The sequence below is a fragment of the Poeciliopsis prolifica genome, unplaced genomic scaffold (genome assembly GCF_027474105.1).
Source record: "Poeciliopsis prolifica strain line A6 unplaced genomic scaffold, Auburn_PproV2 SCAFFOLD051, whole genome shotgun sequence".
In the NCBI taxonomy this organism is placed as follows: domain Eukaryota; kingdom Metazoa; phylum Chordata; class Actinopteri; order Cyprinodontiformes; family Poeciliidae; genus Poeciliopsis; species Poeciliopsis prolifica.
This window is the reverse complement of record NW_026562426.1, coordinates 962456-984195: the sequence shown is the minus strand read 5'-3', so window position 1 is coordinate 984195 and position 21740 is coordinate 962456. Positions and strand designations below refer to the sequence as shown.

The window sequence follows — 21740 nt, the reverse complement described above, 5'->3', positions numbered from 1 at the left end:
AATACGATTTTGGTCATAAAATTATGAGGGATACAGTAACATAGCTTGAAGACTTTCATGCTTCCTGCCACATTTATATCTCAATTTACTGCAAACTTGATGGCATGAATATTTTCTTTGTCATTTAAACTTAAACCAAGCCAAATATAATCACTCAACGGTTATTGGCATTTATTCCATAAACCACTTCTTCAATCCTGCAGCATGCACCATGGAATCAGATTTTTGTTTTGTTTCCTAATCTATCTGCCGGTGAGCTGATTTACTGCTGCGTCTGCACAAACACCGACAACAACGCACACGCCGGTATAGTGAGAATCTAAAGCTGACATCCTTTTAATACTCGGCAGTCTCTTTTATATACTGACCCGCAGCTGCATGTGTAAATTTATGTGTTTACACGCACGTTTTTGTATTTTAACGCCCTCCTATTTTCCCCAGAGCTAAAGAAAAACGGCATTGCCGAGGAGTTTGTGTAGGCAGGACCAACAATCAATCCTTCCAAGCAGCACACAAACACAACAGGCAGTCACACACCAACACTGTGAACACTGTGTGGATGTGTCCTGCATACAGATGTTCCTTATTTTTTTATTCTTTTTTTGTTGTGAGTGGGGGAGGGTCAACAGCTATGGAAAAGCAAGAAGTTAAAGGTCAATGAAACAAAAAAAAGCTACCAGAATAAACAAAGTTTTCTGTCCAGCAGTTTCCAGGATTTATCCTGGTTCTGCCCAAACTGCAACATATTAGCATAATCTAATAATATTATGCGATGCAAACAGCATGTTTGTTGCTGATTTTGATTCAAAAACTACCAGTGACAAACCAGGCAGCTTGAGACATCTGAGTGTTTAAGTGAGGAAGAAATCAAGATATTCAGTGAGAACTTCCACAGAGGCCGAGCCCAGGCTAAACAAATTGAAGTCCGTTTTTTTTTTTTTTTTACTTCCTGACGTTACCATGGACACACTTCCTGGACTCAGGTTTAAGGCTGTGAGAAAAACAAAAAACGGCCATGTGAGTGGGATCGAATGAGTGAAACAAAAGGTGCAAGGATAAGCTCAGTAAATTTAAATTTAATACTTGTGATGTTTAAAGTCAAATTTCACAAAGGTTTTAAAACTGCTGAATAATCCATCACACCGTTCTGACAGATTAAAGGTCTTATGCTTATTTTTATTGTGTTGAGCATGAAGTATAATTGTAACTCCCTCACTTGTTGCTGCACTCTACAGGTCAGCTGGCTGAAAGAAGACTTTTGCACTTTTCTCTCACTTTCAAAAGAGAAAAAAAAGAGACAAATTCATCTTTTTGCATGTGTAGAAAAAAAAACGGAACCATAGAATGGAAAATAAAAACTAAAATAAAAAAAAGCAAGAAATTCTCTTTGAAATCTTTCAGTGTGTTAAAAATATGATCTCCCCTACTGATTTGCTAAATTAAAGTCTGGGTCTTAGTATCAGACACCGGATGTTATCAATTACATTCCATCTCACCCTTTTCATTCTCATTATGTTACATAACTAATTACACAGACTAATTACAAACACAAAGACTGTAATCAGCCCAGAAACCTAATCCACTTGTGCTATTAAGGTTTTGTTAATCTAATGCGAAGGTTGGGGGAATAAAAAAACACAAGCAGATGAAGTTCTAGCAGAACAAAATGAAAACAGTTCTGTATTTCAGAAAATGTGAAACTAAATTCAATCAAAATATGCTTGATCTATATCACTTAGCTGAGAACTGTGGGGAAAATAGTACAAACACTTTCCGATAAAACTGTTGGTTTTGTCTTTGATTTGAACATCAAATTTAAACGTGTCGACAACGATGATTCAAAATTCTCATGATATAGTTTTTGAGATAAACTGTAATCGATGTAACAACTTGATATGCACCTGTGGATTACTAAAGCTTTCACAATTAGTTGAAATTCTAAATTTCTTGATGTTTCCTTTATATTTTGTCAAAGGTATGCGTTCCAGACCCGATTGCCTTCTTCTGGTTGCCTGTAGGCTGAGTGAATGTGAACAGCTGCTGTGTGTGAGGGCCAAAAGCTGAAAAGGCAGAAAGTGGAGAGCGCTTCGCCTATCACAGAGGCTACATTCTCACTAATCTAAACCCTTAAAAAAATAAATGCTGTTGGAATTACAAAACTCCAGATGGCCTGGACGACTAAAGCCAGGGGCAGAAAGTGGGAGTCCAGATGTGGCGTATAGATGCAGGAAGAAAAGTTCAACTTACAATCTGAAGAGGAACCATTTAATCTTTATGATTTCAGGAGCCAATTCCGAACTCCTCACACTCTGACACAGTTCTTCCCTTATTCAAAGTTTATTTAGAACAACACTCATGACTTAGTGACCTGACTGTGGTGCTGGTCAGCCTAAAGCAGGTTAACAACTGTCAGGTCTAATTCCCTAATCCATCCTAATCCTGTTTTCAGGCGGCTAAGATCTCGCTCGGTTACCAGCCTCATAACGCAGCGTAGTCTGCAGTCAGTCAGGACCATTTTACGTTTCGAAGTAGTTTCACGTCCACCAAGTGTTCTGATTTTACACAAATAAAAAAAAAAAAAAAATAAGAAGAGCAGTCGGAGATGGTGGGGCTGTTTTAGCGAAATGCAGCTATTGGCACGTTGAATGTTCTAGTACACACAGAAATTTTGTGTGTGCATAAAACGCTGGAGATGTAGCAGAAAACTTGCAAACCCCTTGTGGTTGGGGCGCTTGGCAGTCATTCATCCAGCGGCCTGTCGTGTTTTTGACTTGGAAATGTTTAAAATTGACAGAAAAATGTTAATCACTTGATAATCATGCGTTTTATGGGAAGAATGGAAGATTAATATCTGAACACCAACTAAAAAGTCTTAATACAAACATTAAAAAAAAGTAAATAAATAAGCAATGCTAAGCCTGATGGGGGCACAAGTAAAGCCTGGTGGCCCGCCAGGCTTATTATTCGTCTTTTTTCAAACTGAACCGAAATACACTGAATTCTGCAGCACATTTACATGTTAAGGTTGTCAAAGTCAAGCTAGCTTAGCTGACCTACTTCCTTCTCATTTTTCCTGACCTTGTTAGTTGTCGTAGTGTTGACATTTAGTATCTAAGCACTGTGTCCCTTACGCATATAAAAATATCAAAAAAAGAATAAACAAACCCAAGAAGTAAGGATTAAGTGAAAAGATAAAGACTCAGCTTTAAAAAAAAAGGCACCTTTGGCAAATTATTCTAGCTATTATGGAAAAAGTACCATATCAAGTAGTTGTGTAGGACAAAATGACAAATGGAGTTATAGCCCAAAAGAAAAGCAGCTCTTTTCTGAAACAAGGCCAAAAAATACACATTAGATATTAGAAATCCAGTGCTATAGAATGTGTTTGTCGCATTGCCAACCAACCAACCCAAATCCAAGATCATTGTCGAAGAAAAGATGGCATGCACTGCAAGAAATGGGGTAGCTATGTAGTCGAACCAGAGGGCCAACAACTGCAAAACATCAAAGTTGGTGACAGACCATTGTATCACATCAAACAAAAATACATCTGTCAAAGATGCCAAAGGATAAAAATGACACGAGTTTGGAAGTCAAAAAGAAAAAAAGAAAAAGTATTTTCATAGTGACAAAAGCTTTCATCATTTCCCTCGCGAGAAAAATCTATCTCGAGTAAATTGTCGGACTGCTTCGGAGGGGAGATGCGAGTCTCGTTTCATAACACTGTCAAAACACACCAAGGGACTGGAAGTAAAGCGAATCCTCTCACATCACCGCCTCTCAAGGTTTTTAAGACCTAATGCCTGATTAAAGAGGATATTTTACAATCGTACAATTGTTGGTGGGATGTAAAGACCAGACTGAGGGTAATCTTGACTCATGTAGGATGACAGTTTAGAGCCAAAAAAAGAGGAAGGTTTTGTTGTGTCACAACTACGGTAGGAGAAGCCAGATGCGGGAGTAAAGAAAAAAAAAAAATCATGGAAATGAATTTGTGTCGTCAATGCTTCATTAGCGTTTGAGCTTTATGGAGGATAAAAATATCTCTGCGCCTCTGGGAAGAGAGAGGATGAGGAGGGGAGGGGCATGGTGTGTGGAGACAAAATTAGAACTTTTATTTTTCTGATTTCTTTATGTGCTTTCACTGAGGCGAAAGCTCACAAACTGCTTCAAATTAGGTTAACCCCCCTCCGCCAGAAAAATACAGAAAAAACCTTAGAATTGAGTCTTCTTAAAAGTTGGGTCAAAAATATCTTCTCCTCAGCTTTAATCACAAAGTGCCCTGCAGGCTTTTCGAGCAGGCGTGCAGCTATGATTAACACGTGGCGGTGAGCGGGAAGAAAATGGGAGCCCATTTTTGAACGTACATTCTCACCTCTGCGCCTTTCGGGGTCCAATCAAGAGTAATATGCCATAAATGGCAGCACGCTGAGCTCCTGTTAGGCCTAAATAAGTAACTACACCAGGCAGCATTTATGTCAAATTGCAAACATTATGCTGTGTGCAGCGGGGAAATTATACTGCAGAAAGTGAGGGGGGCTTCAAATATAGAAGCATTTGTGATTGAAACGGTTGGTTCAAAGTATTGAACTCTTTGGACCCCTGATACCAAAAGGCCCAGCAGAATCCAGATACCAGAATGCCTCACAGTTGAACGCCTAAGTAACGTATACAGCGGCCAAGAAGTTGGTTACCAAGGTTTAAAAAAGAATGATTGGAATGTTTCTAAAATTGAAAGTCATGACCAATTGACTGCCAAAAGATGTGTACAGTTTTCAATTACAGGTACAGGAATTGAAATTGCATATTGCTGGAGTGCCGCCTATAGGCAGTGTTTAGGTGTTTGGATTTAGATGGTTTTCAGGTACACTCCATGTTGGGCCACAGTTACCACTAAATACATCTTGCATTAAATTGACAGTTGTAATATATGAATAGGTTAATTGTTGTTGTGACTCATGGCAAAGGCTGTAATGCAATTTCCTTCACAAAATGTAGACAAAAATGGAGTGGCGTGATATCTTAGCAGTTGTAGGATTTCCTTTTTGTCTTTGGCGAAAGATCACGAGCCATTTCTCCCGCTAGCGCTAAACTCCCGTGTTCGTTTTGTGTGCATTTACTCAGAATGTCGTCCTCTATCCTCTACTTTCTGCTTTTGGAGTTTGAATGTCTCCACTTGGCATTCAAACTGCCCCAGAGTTTACTTCAACCAATCCGGGACGTAGGTTTGCAGGCAGACCTGAGTTAGCTTTTTTCGTTAGCTAGCCTACAATTATTGGTGTTGGATAAAGGATTAGGGTTGAAAAAAATAAATTTTGACTTGCCATTTTATAAAGTGAAACTTTATTTTATTAAAGTTATTTTGTGCAATACACTACCAGTCATTTTCCCCCCTACTTATTCAATTTAAATATGCAATTAAGAAATGCCATGTTCTTATCTTTCTTTCTGACATTTTTTCTTGGGTATTTCAAAACTATTAGACAAATGGAAACTTTTAAATATATTCAGGCTAAGTTGTTTTGTTTTTGAGCTCACTGATTTTATTATAATTTTTTAAATCATGATTCCTCTTAGCTCAAATATAGCTGACTCTTTCAGGCAAATCTTACTTTTGCATTTAACCAGCAGGAAAAAACAACAACAGCATAAAACAAATGGTAGTGTTTAATATATCAAGAGGAATATGTGTTGTAGTTCCCAAGCTTTGTCGCTTCAAGTTTATTAAGATTTATTTTGCTTCTGCTTTGAAGCTGTAAAAAACAGCATAACTCTGACATAAATAAATAGCTACTGAGAATTGTCCCTCTTAATGTGTTTCTCTTAGCCAGAAAGAGAGCCAAAGAAACAGGTGGTCAGGTAGTCAGGCAGTAAATCTAATTAAGAGCTGCAAATGTTGGGACACAGCGAGCCTGCAGTGAAACGCTGTCAGACGTCTTGACAAGACACCCAGAAATCAGAAAAATCAAGCTAAATTGTGAAGATTATCTCATGACAGTCGGGCAGGTGTGTGTGCATCACACACACACATCTCAAACCTGTGTTTGAGACGCGTCTACGGCACTCTCCTAACGAGGAGATGAGCTCCAGATGAGAGAGCACATCATTCTAGCACAGGTTCATTTCCTCAAGGGGTCAAAGTTCACAGCATGGATTGAAACTGTTGAAAACGAGCTAAATTATGTCCAGGAAGCTGAGCAGGAACTACCTTTTCCACTTCAGAAACTAATTATGGAGTGAAAAGCATCATTGGGTTTAATATGAGGGTTCATGAAAGTGTAGTAGTGTAGTTTTACAAGCTGAGTATCAGGAAATAAAACAAGTGCATACATATACAGAAACATGAATTCTGAAGAATTCCTATTAAAAAAAACTTATTTTAATGACAGAACAGCTGCTTCTCTTTGATGCACTGTTGGTCTTTCGGAAAATAAACAAACTCTCTAATATAATTCATGTAGTTAATTTGCCCAATTTGAATATTAAAGAGACAAATAAGACAAAGGGACATTAGCTTTAAAATGACAATCATATGTCGGGTCTTAAAATATTTCCAAGAGAGCGAACAACTGATGAGGAAAAAAATAGTTAAACGTTTTCAGGTGAGATCGTCAGGTGAGGAAAGACGAGGATGGGGGAAAAAAAGAAAAAAAAAACATGTTGCATCATTTTCTCTTTTCACATCATTTCCAATGCTTCTTCTCAACAACCCAATTCATTTTCAGCACTTGCCCTTCTCCACCTCAAACATCTGTAACATCTTGTCTCTCTCTCTCTTCTTTCTCATTCACTCCCTCGATTTTTTTTATTTCCCCTTCATAATGATACTCGCGTGATCTCAGCATTCTATGTTTAGACAAGTGATTTTCAAACTCTGGTGTCTGTTTGAAACAAACAAATCTTGCAGAAAAAATAATTGAAATGACTAATTTTTGCATTTTAAATTTGAAAAAAAAAAAAAAGTTACTTTGACCACAAAAGCGCAAATGCTCAATTCCCAGCTCTGTTTTTTTTTTTAGTTGACTGCTGTCCGAGCCGTGCGGTTGGAACAGCTCAAAGGTTTTTAGCTGTCTTTTGGAACCTATGAAATAAAAGCCGAACAAGATCGCTGCCTCTCGTAACGGATGTGTTGACCTTTTCAGCAGCATCAAACAATCAAAGTATGGCTGACCGAAGAGACCGAAGCGTTCTCTGTGAGTAACATGGCTTCTTATGCTCTGTTAAAAAAAAAACGAAAAAAAAAACAGCAGCACCTCTGTACTCTGTACTTCCTCTTCTTCCCTCAGCAATATGCAAAGACAAAGAAATGAATGCTGAGCCGAGCCAACACACACACACATAGTCAAAATCACTTTTATAGACAGACATGTAAAGCAATGCTTTATGACACCCACTTTTGCTGTTTGCAGTGTGCTCACTCTATACTTTGCTTAAAAAAAGTAATTTAATTGACAAATTGATGAGTTCTGTTCCTTCATCTGATTTTGTTAATGGAAATGTGCTGTGGCAACCGTCGCTCTGTTCTCCTCATAGCCACGTCGCCTCCTCCCCCTCTCGCTCCGACGTCTGTTTTCATTGTCAGGCTCACATCTGTACCTAACAGACACCTGCACAAGCCCACGTTGTCGCTGCCTCCGCGCCAACATCGACGTGTGAACATTTCGCCTTCGACAGAACGCTGTTGGCAGGTAGCATTGACAAACCTGAGGCATATGCGTTAGTGCGGGTGTTAGGCTGCTATCCCAGGGTTCGTTCTGGCCGTGTAAGGCACCTGTAAGGCATCTGCCGTTTGGTTGCCCGAACTGAGATGGAAACGGACCCAAACATGTTCACTGTGCCTTATTAGAAACTTTAAACGACATAAAATCTGCTCGATTTTTAGCCACAGTTGCTTCCTCTTTAGCAGAAAAATAAAGACAAAGTTCCTTTTCACTGCAACTAACAGGATACCGTCAGGAAAAAAAACTTTTCATTCACGCATATCATCTCAGAAGACATAAACGGACAACGACGCCAAGCAAACTTGTCATTTTTTGATGAGGAAAGTCTACCAGGCCCGAAAAAGCAGGCTGGTTGTCCATCGTCCATCATGGTGACTCAACGTGATTAGGTGTTGGAGTTGCAAAAGGTCAATAGAATTACCTTTTTAATGAGTAGTCTTTATCCTTTAATCTGTATATTTAGTCAGCTGTTTATGGGAGAACCCTCAGGCATAGCAGATAATGTTTTTTTTTTTAGTTTTAAAAAAATATATATAAATAAAATACAATAAAATTGTTAAAAAAACAAGTTATGCCAGTTTGATAAATTAAACAGCACTAACAAGAACACACACACACATCCACGCAGTAACACAACAAGCCTTGGTCCGGATGCCCACGCTCTCCACTGTGATAATGGAGCTGTATCCTACTGTAAAGCAGAGTTCACTGAGGCTGGATCAACTCCAGATGGAGATGCAGCGAGGAAGAGGAACAGGATGCCATAACCTCACTTTACACAGAGGGCAGAAGCCACAGCTGTAGACACACGCACATACACAATTCACACACGCACACGTAGGGAAATAGGCCATGCATCCATGCCTGTAACATTCCACATGACAAGCTTGCAGAGATGCACAGATAACACACCCACACATAACTTAAGCCGTACACAAATATCAACACTACTGTTCGACGCGCAATCACACGTTGTGAAAATGGCAAAAATGAACTCGATGAACACAGATTTGCATCCCGTACGGAAAGCAGAACAAGAGTGCTGTCTGCAACCGTGCAGCTCTGCTGCGAGACAAGAAGGAGTTAGTAGAGGAGCTGGAAGCAGCACAGAACTGGGAGGAGGAAAAGCTGCCTTTGTTGTACTTTCCATCGCTGCAAGAAAAGGGGCGAAGGGAGCCAAGATTTTCTTTCCCAGCGTCTTTGTGTTTGGACTTTTATCTGCTGGTTAACTGTTTTGCAAACACAGGATACAACCATTGATATTTTACCAAGAGTTTTGAGCCACGTCTTTAAAAACTGGGGGAAAAAAAAGTTGTTTTGGAGAATGAAAGTCGCACAATATAATGATACCCTTACCTAAAAGCCAGCACAGAATAAAAGAAAACAAAAACGTGTAACATGACCTAACCGCTTTAATTTAAAACAGAGATACAACAGTAATTCCTACTTTTGCAAAAAAAAATGTTTATCATGTTATCTCTACTGTATATACTGTTTATTTAAGCAAAGCATTACAAAATGCACCAACTAAACATACAAGCAAATGATAGTTGGAAAAATAGTCACGCTATCTGGTAGAATAGTTGAACTATATGTTGAGTGTTTAACGAACTGTAGTTTTTAAATTGGCCTAATGAGAGTCACAACCAAGAAATCAACAACATGAAATTAAAATGAGCACAATAACTTTGATTTGGACAAGTTGTGAAAGAGATTATGTCTTATATTTTTTAAAAATCAGCATTTTGAAAACTCTTGCAATGACACCCAAGACAAAGTTACTTTGCATTACCTCCCACTTTTGCCTATTATTTGTTTTATTATTTGTTTCTATTGAGCCAGCACCAAAATGAAGACCTTTAACACTGTAAACAGCTATTAATTGCACAATAACAAGCACTTATTTGTCAGTGACTAACAAAATCTAAAGGACCCAAAGTTTCTACGGTAACCAGCCCAAGGCACATCTGCTCTGAGCCTCTGAAAGAGGAGGAACGCGAACAAGGAAGAGAGGAAGAGGAGGTGACAAAAAACAGGCCGGCGAGGAAGAAGAGAAGGATGTGGAGTGGAGGGGTGCTAGTATGAGTCATCATTGGTTGCTGAATGGGGAGAGGGAAAGGCGCGCGCAGACACACTTGCAGCGGAGTGGAGTCAAACGATCAGGAACTGGAAGGGGAAGCGGCCCTACACACACACACACACACACACACACACACACACACACACACACACACACACAGACCCCCTAAGAGTCCATTAGAGATTAAACAACTTGTTCAGTCTGTGTTAGACTCCAGGCGAGACTCAAAAACCTGCGCTCCTTTATTACACTCCGTCTCTCTTGCCGCCGTCCCCCAGTCCTCCCTGCTGCTCCATTAGCGGATTGAGCACACCGGCACTGGGGGAGGAAGGTTGGTACTGTTCACAGGAAATGAAACTCCGTCCATCATCCTGCATCAGGTAGCAGCTGCACTTCATATGCACATCACAGCCTCTCTTTATGGATTTCTGTGGCAACCCAACTTTCGATGAATCCCCAGCGAGACAGTCCAGGTTGCTGTCCTTGATGTTGCCGTGGTAATAACTCGGTTAAACGACTGCTTTCGTTGGCAGAACAGCATTTCCGGCCTAATGTGAGGGCGACTTGTTCATTGACAAGGATGTGATGAAGATCTAGTTTCTGACTCCGAGCAAGAGACGAATGAGCCAACAAAGTCCATCGTTCTGGAGATAAACACGCAGAGGCGTTTTGCAGTTCTTTTCACTTTATCGTCTTCACTGTATCATGGTAACTCTGTAAAGCACCAGCAGCAATAATTTGACACATTTCTAATTAGTTTCTTAGTAACCAAACCTGCCTTAGCAACCAGCAAAGCTCGATGCTCCGTCTCCCAGCAGTCATTACCAGCATGGGTAAAAAGCAACTTTCGTCACCACAATTGCTCAAATTCAATTACAGCTCATGTAATACAAGCCTTGAACTTCTATTTGTTTTAGCTACACGGCTCCCTGATGTCAGCCCAGGAGCTACAGAACAAGGGGAACAGTGGAAGTATTGAACCATTTTCTTCTCATTCTGGTTGAGCGTTTGTTCTTTCTCCGAACATGGACAGCCTCTCAGTATTTATTTTGACTAAACCTCTGTGATAAAGTGTGCAGTATGACTGTGATGACTGAAAGGGTTTTAGCAGTGATGGTGTGCACACAATAAAGTATTTCACTGCTGGAAGGACACTTAAACTGCTAAACAAATCTGAGAAATGCCTCCTGGAAACTGAGTGACGCTTTCCATTTATCCTGGTTAGCAAAGATTTATTCGTAAGTTATCAGTCAAAGAATAGAATCAGTGCAGCAGGAGTACCTGTTGCACTGATTCAGATTTCCACAGATTTTCCACAAATTTCTGGGAACAGGGCTTGTAATGTGTCATATTTTATGGTTTTATAGGTCTGCATAAACAAACAAACAAACAATTTCATTTTCATATTTAAACATGAAACAGTTTCATGGTTTCTATCCAATCTCAGGTGAGTTATCTCTGTGGATGTGTGACACACCAGATCCCGTGGTTTGCACCCACAGCCCCAAAAGCAATAAGACAGAATTTTTAGTGATTTGAGTGTGTCTACATTCATATGTCTAGATGAAAACTAGACTAAGTCTTATTTAGAGACATGTTTTCTGCAGACAGAGAGCCTCTGTGCACTTATTGAATGATTTTCTTTTGATGCTTTCAGAGAATCTCACATAACCCATTGCCGCCCAGATGCTCTAAAAGATGGGTTCAGACTGCATGTCAGAAAACAACAAGAGCAGATGTGGTTAGGGTTGCTGCTTGCTGCCCGCTTTGCATTTGACTTCTCAGAAATCTTGGCGCGAGGTGTTACATAAAAGCTTCCAGGCGGGTCTTTGTGTGACGGTAAAATGCATTAGTGCAAGACGCAGTACCTCGACTGCTATGTGGGTACTCGGGGTCCTCGGAGGGTTATATAAGCAACGTCAAACAAGTTTGACGCCTGAATTTGTACTGAAGCGAGGAGACGCTGCGAGCATGAGTGTGTATGTGTGTTTAGATGCTGGTGTGTTTCATTGCTGGTGTGTTTCCAACCCATATCATAAATGAACTCGCACATACGGACGTTTAACACGCCATTTCAGAAAGCAAATGTTCCTCGTCGACATGGATGGTCGCTCCTCGGTGAGGCAGCTGCGTGGAGCAGAAAACAAATGCCGTTAGAGAAACCATGCAAACATTTGGTGCAGATCACATCCAATTCGGTGCACCAGAAATAAGCAGCCACAGCTCTGAATCACCTCACCAACACAATGAGTCCCGTCAGTACATGCATTGCTCATCAAGTCCAACTGTTCCAAAGCCATGCTTTCCGCCCACACCCCAACCTTCACTCACAATCACACACACACACATACAGACACAAAGATTCAACATCGTCATCCAACGAGCATCTAAGGCACACACACACACGTGCACATATTTAGTGAGCCTGTTCTAGTTTATTGTGGTATTAATAATATTGGTTAAAGCATTGGAACATTAATGGATAAGGAACCATGAGCAGAAATTGCTAATGACCTGCAAAAAATGTCAAGTTTGTAATGCGTTGTTGATAAGAGTTAGAGTGGGCGTTCTGCAGAGGGCAGATGATGGGTCGAGGAATAAATATTATGACCAGAGATAAGAGTGTCAGAGAAGTGGCTAACACGACACGATGAGTTTTAACAAATCAAATTGAAGACTTTTTAAGGTAGGGATGGCTGGATAACCTGCTGTTAATTAGGCATAGCAAAACACTGTGAAATTTCTGTGGTCTGTTTGCTGCTCTTGGCAGTAGCTTTGTGCTTCTCACACTATATATAACTTTAACCTCCATAGTGTCCAAAGTTTTTTTTGCACAGAATGAACTTAGCCTCATATGTGTTACCAACAGAAGTGAGCAAGTGGTGAAAATGAGCATGATCCAGCTAAATGGCGATACATTTTCACTTACTGATGATAGATGTAAAAAAAAAACTGTTATACAGGTAGCTAGTAAACTATGTTAGCAGCTCGTCGTGCAAGAAAAAAAAACAGACCTAAGGTCAACCTACATTTGTTTATGAATTTAAAAAAATTTAAGGCCTTGATTTTAGATACATTAAAGCAATAGCTTCTTTTTATTTACTCATTGCATAAAGTCATTCCAGGTCAACAGAAATAATATTGTTGTTTTAGCCCTAAAACTAAGCGTGTCAAGTGTGCATGCAACCTTATAGACCAAAAACTGAATAATTACCTAACTCCAAGCTAATTTAAAGTCTCTTTAATATCTTGCATATTGAAAATGAATATTACACCAGTCTAAATGTAAGTAAGCGATTTCTCTGGAAAATCAAGTCCCGTCACATATTTCAAGCATCTGTGATTTAAAATGGGTTACCGTTCTGAATAGTGTGTGGGTTTTGGGAACGTAGGTGTGGAAGTGTTCTGCAAAACAACAGCAGTAGTTTTGTCATAATGTGAGTTTACCTTTAAATATGTGTAAAAAAATTTTTTTTATCATATTTAACCTCTTGATCCCTTTGCCTCTTTTTGAGAGACATATTTGAAATGAACTTAATACATCTTAGGAAGTACAAAGTGTATTTGAAATGTGGTATCTAGTGTTACTGTGTCATGTTACTAAGGGCGAATACATTTAAATGGCATCCAGCAGAAAACGGCAAAAAGAAAATAATTTTAAATACATCCAAATGTTTATGATTCTTAACAAAATCGATGGTAAAGTAGTTTTAAGCATCTCATAATTAGCACAGCATGAGGTTAGCAATGCTAAAACTCATGTTAGCTTTTTAGCAAATGTCATTTCTAATAGATACCATGTCATTCCTCATGCTTTTTCTGCACCTGCGCTTTTCACAGGTCTGTTTCAATGACTTCATTTCGCCACTGGAACGTAAAGTAAAGGCACCTCCTGTCAGTGTCAGAGATGATAGAAAAAAGGATGCAGTGGAAGTCATTGTGTTTTCCCTCCAGCCTGTTAAAAATAGAAGACGAGGCTCCCTGGTGACTGTTTTCCTGTTATACCTCAACGTAGCTAAGTGAATGGAGCGCAGCATGCAGGTCAGTAAGGGGAAAAAAAAAAAAACGTCAGTAGCAGATGTGAAATTCATTATGTAACCAGCACTAAGAGGGATGCCGGCCCTTTTGTTGAACTGGGGCTGACAACTGAACAAAACCAACTTTTTAAAAACATTATTTGCATGCAGTTTGTAACATTTCTGATTTTGAAGCTTTCGGTGCATGCTGTCAGACATTAGCGTGCGGAATGTATTTGAGCATGTATGCGTGTGTGTGAAAGACAGGCTAACACCTTGATCTGACCCCTGATGGTATCCTGTAGCATCTAAAAGAGACACACACGCACATACACACTTTCAAGCACAACGCAAGCATGCATTTGCGTCCTATCCCTCCTGCCTCAGTCGAATTAGGTCTTATGAAATCCAATCAGGCCCACCGAGGCGTTTCATTCAGAGGCAAGCTGCAGAGCAGATTATGCCCACCGGGGGGGAAAAACGGGTGTCCTAAATCAAATCGCGCAATTGTTGTGCGTGTGTGTGTGAAAGTACAGTGAATTTTCAGTGCTGTTTGTGTTGTTCAGCCAGTCTACGTGTTTGGGTCATTTTATCCACTATTTTGGTCACTGTGAAATACAGACAGATTGGATTTATGGAATGATTCCACAGCTGTGCTCATGCAATCATCGCTGGACATTTGCTTCTCATGCAGTACATGAAATATATATACACATACATATACATACATACATATATACATATACACATACACACACAAACGATGCAGAACGTTTCCAAACCTAGTCAACAAACCGGAGCTCTACAACAGCAGAAGAAACAAAAACATGCAGACGACGAGAGATCATGAGCAGTTGCCAGAGGGATTAAATCTGCACAAGCGTCAGAGGGAAAGGCTTAACCTCTGTGGTGGTTTACAATGAATCACTGCACATGTTTTAGATATACTCTGAATGAAGGTAAATCTTTATTTTCAACTCACATAAATGATAAATTTAGATTCTTGTTGTTCATTGCAAGTGGGAAAACATCAAATATGGCAGGTACTTAAAAACTGGAACCAAGCTGTGATGTAACAAGGAGGTGGGGAGGGGGAGATCACTTCCTGTTTGGCCACAAGGAGAATGTCCACTCCTCTGGATATGTTTAAACACAACAAATAAGAGTTGGCTAAAGACATTTTTACTTCAGTGGGGGCGGTGAGCCTGGCTCTCAGTGCTGGTTTTCACTCTTGCCCACACAGACTCTGTCCTGCAGGCGGTATCACTTCCAGTGACCCAAATGACTGGAACGTCAGACCCCATGGAGCTCAGCTCTACCGCGAGCAGAAGCCACCGCTCTCTTTCTCTGCACAGAGCCTTGTGAAAGTATTCATACCCCTTGTCGTACTGAAAAACACAAACTTGTGTGTGTTTTGATATAATACAAAGTACATATTTATGATCTCCATTTTGTGTAGCCAAAAAATCTTAAGATAGTTTAATTCCTTTACTAAAACTAATCTACCTTTACCATTGTGAATTGTACAACCTTTATGTACACTATTCAGCACTATTCTGCAACAAATGCATACAGGACCACAATATATTGGCTATAATATATTTTTATTATGCTGTGGTGAAACATATTCGGTCATCTCTGCATGCTATACAGCAATGAGAAACATAGTTCAGAGGAGTCCAAGGAAACAGATTCCAGGTAGGAATGCAACACCCCACAGTGACGTTGACTCTCTGTAATTCATATCTTCCCGGGAGATATGATCAGACTGCACATCACTGGACCTGTTAGATGATCCATGATATCCAAGAACATCCTTTAAGATCACAAAGGTCTCTGAGGGTCTTCGTTAATAATGTGACTTTAATTACCTTGTGTTCTGTGATGACATCCTTTATTGTTGAATCCGGCTGAGGCTAGGTTTCACTGAATATCGCATGGCAGAAACCTTGGTGATGTGAAGGCTTTTCCAAATATCAGGTTCTCCTGACACTCAAATTGTAAATTGGAGACTAGAGACATTTTTAGAGTCAATTTAAGCAACCTAAAAAAAGGCCACAAGATGGACATATTTTTGCAATTATCATGAAGGCATTGATGGTGCACATTTACGACTACATGTCCACTTTGATTAACGTGCAAATGAATCCTTTACTGTCAATGCCTCATCAATATCGTTCTCTTTTTTATCACTAGATGTGTTTAGAAGTTATTTATTCCTACGTCCAACTTTCATGAGTGGAATTGACTTGACACCCACCTGTCAAATCAATCCAGTGGGTTTGCCAGCAACTGACCAATCAGCGGTTGCAATTTGTCCCAAAGTAAATGCCCCTTTCCTGGAGGAATTGAACCTCTCTGACAAAGTGTTCAGTTGTTTCAAAGTGATTTGGTGGAAAACGAGCGCAAAATATAGTCAAACTTTGTCAATCTCATAATCCAGAGCATGAACAGCACGGAAAACATTTTATTACATTTTCTAAAGTCAAACAGGATCTCGACAAAAGTAAAAGACATATAAATGCCTCGGGTCAATCTCATGAGCAGCTGAATACTATAGGGATTGATAGTATAACTGCAAAATGTTTGTGTGAAGGTTTTAATCATCATTACCTCATATGTTTAATGGTTAAATCAAAGATCAACATGTTTCACAAAGTATTGAAATCAATATTGATATAATTGTTATCAAATCAAATTGTGGCCTCAAAATCTACAAATGAATTGTGAGGTTCTTAGCAACACTCAACCCTAATCTTTACTAAAAGTCTTTACTCTGCAGAATGGACTAGCATGGTGTCCAAGGTCTGACTGATCACATTCACCGTCATTGTTTTCTTTCATTGCTTAAGTACATTTTTCTTAACAGAGCTTCAATAAAGTAGGTTGACTTTGATGGAGATTCCCTTTACCATTTCTTTTCAAGCAGTTCCTGATCCATTATGCTTGTATGTGATGATAGGATCTAGTTATAGTTGTACACAGGTAACCTATTTCATTCCAGTTCTCAGAATGCAATTATTTGCTATTGGTAATGCACTGAACGTCGAGAGGAAATGATACATATTCTTTCTAAATTTAAAGTACTGTTTTTTCTTTTTTTTGGGGGGGGGTGGAGGGGAGGTTCTTTTTTGCTAATCCACCTTTCAATTCCTCATTTCCTGTGATTGCAGAAGTGACCCTAATTATCTTTCGTGAGTCAGCTTTGGCATTAAAAAAAATAAATAAATCCAGTAACTAAATGGGTTTCAGCTTACTGAGAGCGACATCTTCCTCTAATGGTATAAATAATACGAGGAAGGACGCCAACAAAGTTTGTTTTATTTCCTTATCTTGTGGTGATGGTGAAGTTATCTTAAGTCTAAATGTGTGTCAACAAGCAGCTTGCAGACCAAGCACTTGAAGTCCAAGTCACAAAAAAAAGAAAGAAAAAAAATGACTGACGCATTTCCTCTTTTGTTTTGACCGTTTTGAGCTCCACCAGTTTAACACTGATCTTCCCGAAATCTGTGTTTGACTCTGAGCCTGCAAACAGTCAACCACAAACATTTCCCCGGCGGCCGCGGCCGCTTTGGTGGTGGTGGGAGGGAGGAGAAGAGGATGGGGGGGTGGGGAGGGAGACATCCGAAACCACACACACACACATGCGCGCGCACACACACACACAGAGGAAGTGAACCCGAGAGAGGAAGCACATTTCTGCTGTGCTGCCCAGATTTTTTTTCTCTCCCCTCTGTTTAAGCAGACGGATCGATGAATATCACAAAGAGGAGACAAGCTTCCAAAAAGCTGAGTCAAGGCTCACACACACAAAACAGCAAACACATTTCTGAAAGGGTTGAGGCTTGGTCCGTTCGATCTATAACCCTGCTTCATCCTGAAAGATGGTCTTTCAATGCAAAGTTCAAAAAAATCTTGTTGAGACCCTTTCTTAAACTTAAAAATCTAAAAAAAAAAAAAAAAAGACTCCCAGCACATTCAAATGGTTTTGAGGCAGGACATATGCAAAAATGTATCAGCTCGTTCTCTTGGATACTAATGCAACTGGTCACATGTACGAGGTAAAGCTTAAACATGACAAAAATTTAAGCTCTATTGGACCACGAAATACATTTGCCGTGGTCGAGGTGAGGCACTGGAAGCTGGAAACTTTGCGCCAACTGTCAAGCACGGCGGTTGCACCAACATGCTGTAGGTTTGTTTCAGTCCCATTGAATCCAAAGTGGACAGAACAGTGAAGGAGTAAGACTGTCACTGAATCGTTCACCTCCACAGCCGGGTAAGGCTGCAACTAACAATTATTTTCGTGTTCAATTAATCCATCATTAGTTAGAGTAAAGAAAAAGAAACTGGCATATTCTGCAAATTTTTCTTTAAAGTATGCAAGCCTTTTCTACACAGTACTAGAAAATAAATGAAATGATAGAAATAAGCAAATTAGTCAATTCTTTTTTTAAAAAGTATGAATATGTATGTATATTGTTATATTTACTCAGAATGCCCTTAGAAAGATAGAAGCTGTTAAAACTGCTTACAACTGGTTAGGTACAAGTAGACTGACTAAAAAAAACTACTACAGTCTGAAGAGCAAAAACAGATAAAACAATTTATATAATTTTATTACATTACACGACATAAAACTTTAATAATTAGCATGTTGAATTGTTTTAGCAGCAGTAGGAATAATCGTTGCTTTTCTGACTTTTATTTAAAGTAATTACAAAACAAAAGTCATGCATTTTGGTTTGAACAGTGAGACGTTGGGAAACCAATGTATTATATATATATATATATATATATATATATATATATATATATATATATATATATATATATATATATATATATATATATATATATATAAAGTGCAGTAGCTGGGGGAGAATAACCCTTCCCTATTGGCTGTGCACTCCCATCCATTCATAAAAAAAAAGGAAAAAAAAATCCATCCCCATCCACTCATATTCAAATTGCCAGCCACCAGAGGGTTTTTATTACAGTCGCAATACTTTAGAACACATGTGTTAAACTCAAGGCCCGGGGGCCAAATCCGGCCCGCGGAAGCTTTTTATGTGGCCCTCCACAGACTATACTAAACACTAAGTGTGATTAAATATTATATTATCAATCATATCAATGCAGTTTTTATCTGTTTACTGCCAATTTATATCAATCAGTCCCTCCAGTTTCTTGAGAATTTAGTTGATGTATGATTATAGTCCATGATTTATACAGTAAGTAAATAAACAGTCGCATTTATTATTAGTTTCTGAAGGCACTGAAAAGATGTTCAGAAATATTATGTAATTTTAAGAATTTATTGACATATTAACAATTTGTGAACAGGTTTTATCAACACATTCTGGCACAACCGGCCCTTTAAGAGCTTTCATGATATTGATTTGGCCCAAAACAAAAATGAGTTTGACACACCTGCTTTAGAAGCTTTGGTGCAAAACAATTGGAGACACCATAAACAAATGAAACACCAAGTTATAAGAGTTGGGTTACATTTTAACTTGTTGTGGTTCAGCTGCAGAACATAAATAAATGAGGACGCTGGGACATGTGAACCAGCAGCCTCAACGATTCCGACACAACTTTAACTGCTGATGGACTGAAAGCCCCCAAGGGAATGTGAGAGGAGGAGGGGAGGGGGCCAGTTTGCCACGCAATTGTAAAAATCAACGGTATACCGAGGAAAGGAAATGTCCTTAATCTAAATTAGACGACACATGTCTTACATTTGGTAGAAAACTACATTTTCCACAATAAATGTGAAGTGCTCTTCCCCATCGACATCCTGCAATGGTATGCACGCGGAGAGGCGAACCGTGTCCATGAATGGAGGAGCCGGTTCGACTCCCAGCTCAGACAAATGAATGAAGGACGCTCTCTCCAGGGAGCTGCGTCTTAAAGTGACGACCCCGAAACGGGAATAAAAGCAGGAAGAACGGAGACGTACTCACCCCGGGCGCAGCAAAATGAGTCGGTTACAAGACAGAGGCGAGGGGAGCAGCAGGTCGAAAGATTTTCCTCGGAGTGTGTCGGTGTCGGCCTCAGAGAGCACAGACGTGGTGCTGGGGAGGGGTGAGAGGAATTGAGTCCACCTCGTCTGGTTCAGTTTTACGGCTTCGAGTGATGATGGGTCAATGGTTTTTGTTGTTTTTTTTTTTTTGTTTGGTCAGAGGGAGCCGCTGCCGTGAAAGGGACACGGCTCAGGTCAGCTGTCAGTCTGAGCTCGTGGGAGATAACGGAGGAATGCTGGGTTCGGGTTTGGTCGGAATCTCTCGGAGAATCTGCGCGCGCTGAAGTCTGGTACTGTGTGACCGGCTGCCGAAACGTGGAAACGCCTTTTCCTCTCTCTCTCTCTCTCTCTCTCTCTCTCTCTCTCTCTCTCTCTCTCTCTCTCTCTCTCCCCCTCTCTCTCTCTCTCTCTCTCCCTCTCCCCCTCTCTCTCTCTCTCTCTCTCTCTGACCCTCTCTTTCTCTCTCTCTCCCTCTCTCTCTCCGTCACGGCTGAGCACGCTGTCTCGATTCATTCGGAGATTGTCTATCGTGAGCGACGCTTCACTCTGAGGGAAAAGTGTAATTTTTCATTTTGTCGATGGAAAAAATATTTTATTAGACGCGTAAATAAGAAAAGACGAATAATAATAAGTATTATAATAATAATGATTATTATAATTATTGCTACTATTATTAATATTATTTTAATGTTACTATAACAATGTTACAGGAACATTAACATTTATTTTAGATGTTTGACTTTTTATAATCATAAAAATTAAACATGAAAAATGTGTGATAAATCTAGGTCATACAGGGTTTTTTGCTTCTTTTATTGGTTTGGGAGATAAATAATTTGATTCAATTATATTCTAAATGCAGCCGTAACACTGTAAAATATTGACTCTGAACAAATATGGAGTTTAAAATTGTGCCAACTTCGCTTTGATGTTTGCCATTTCATTGTTTTGACAATAAAATTACTTGGTTAAGTTAAATTGTGTATTGGATTAAATTATGATTATAACTAATGTCAATGTGCCACCATATCGTGTCCCACTTTATGTGTGCAATATGAAGAGCACTTTTTTCACATTTCTAAGGTAAATGCCGGAGTACTTTAATTTTGTAGAAGGAATATTTCTGAATTTCTGAATGTTATGAACTTTTCAAACTATGAAAGAGTACATAGAAAACTACATTAGCCATGTTCAGTTTTCGCATTGAAAAAAAATTTTGTTTCACCTAGTATTAGCTGTTATTCATTAGCCAAGGAAATGCCAGATGCTTTCGCAGCGTAAATCAACAGAAACTCTACGCCTTAAAACTAAAGACAATAACACTCTGTAGTCGTGGGAAAGGACTCTTAAAAAATGTTATCACTGTTACCAAAGATGACAGAAAACACACAGCAAAAACCCAGTTTTCAACTTCTTTTGTTGAAAACTGGGTAAAGTGTGGGCTGAGCCAGCTTAAACATGTGTATAATGTATTGTTTTTTCCCCCAGTATAATATTTGGGTATATTTGTTTCACTGTATGTAGAACACAACGTTGGCTTGTGCTTTTGATGAAAATCCAAAACATGGGAAATTGTACTTATAAATCAACTAGGAGAGCTGCATTTTCTGCTCTAAATGTCATAAAAAATTAATTCAAGTGTTTAATTTTGATTTTATTGTTATTTCTGTCCAGCTTCAGGTTCTAATAAAAAGCAGCAGAGTGAGCCCTCTCTCACTTTGCAGCTGTCAGGTTTCACACACGCACGCACACGCGCACACACACACACACACACACTGTCACACATACACATTTTTCAAAGCTGATGTCTTCTACTCGGCCAGGCCAGGCCAGTCCCTCCTCCTGTTTCTTTTTCTCTTCATCGCATCTCCATCATTCAACACGAACTCCATTCT

The 21740-nt window shown here is 39.4% G+C and overlaps 1 protein-coding gene across 1 annotated transcript in view; it reads right to left on the bottom strand.

The window, feature by feature from the left end:
• The window catches only part of LOC129378189 (astrocytic phosphoprotein PEA-15), a 40833-nt gene extending 20650 nt beyond the window's left edge, over positions 1 to 20183 (bottom strand). The window contains exon 1 of the mRNA XM_055058481.1: positions 19787 to 20183. The gene's annotated coding sequence lies outside the window, so the exon portion shown is untranslated. The remainder of the gene's footprint in view (positions 1 to 19786) is intronic.
• Positions 20184 to 21740: the final 1557 nt, after the last annotated feature.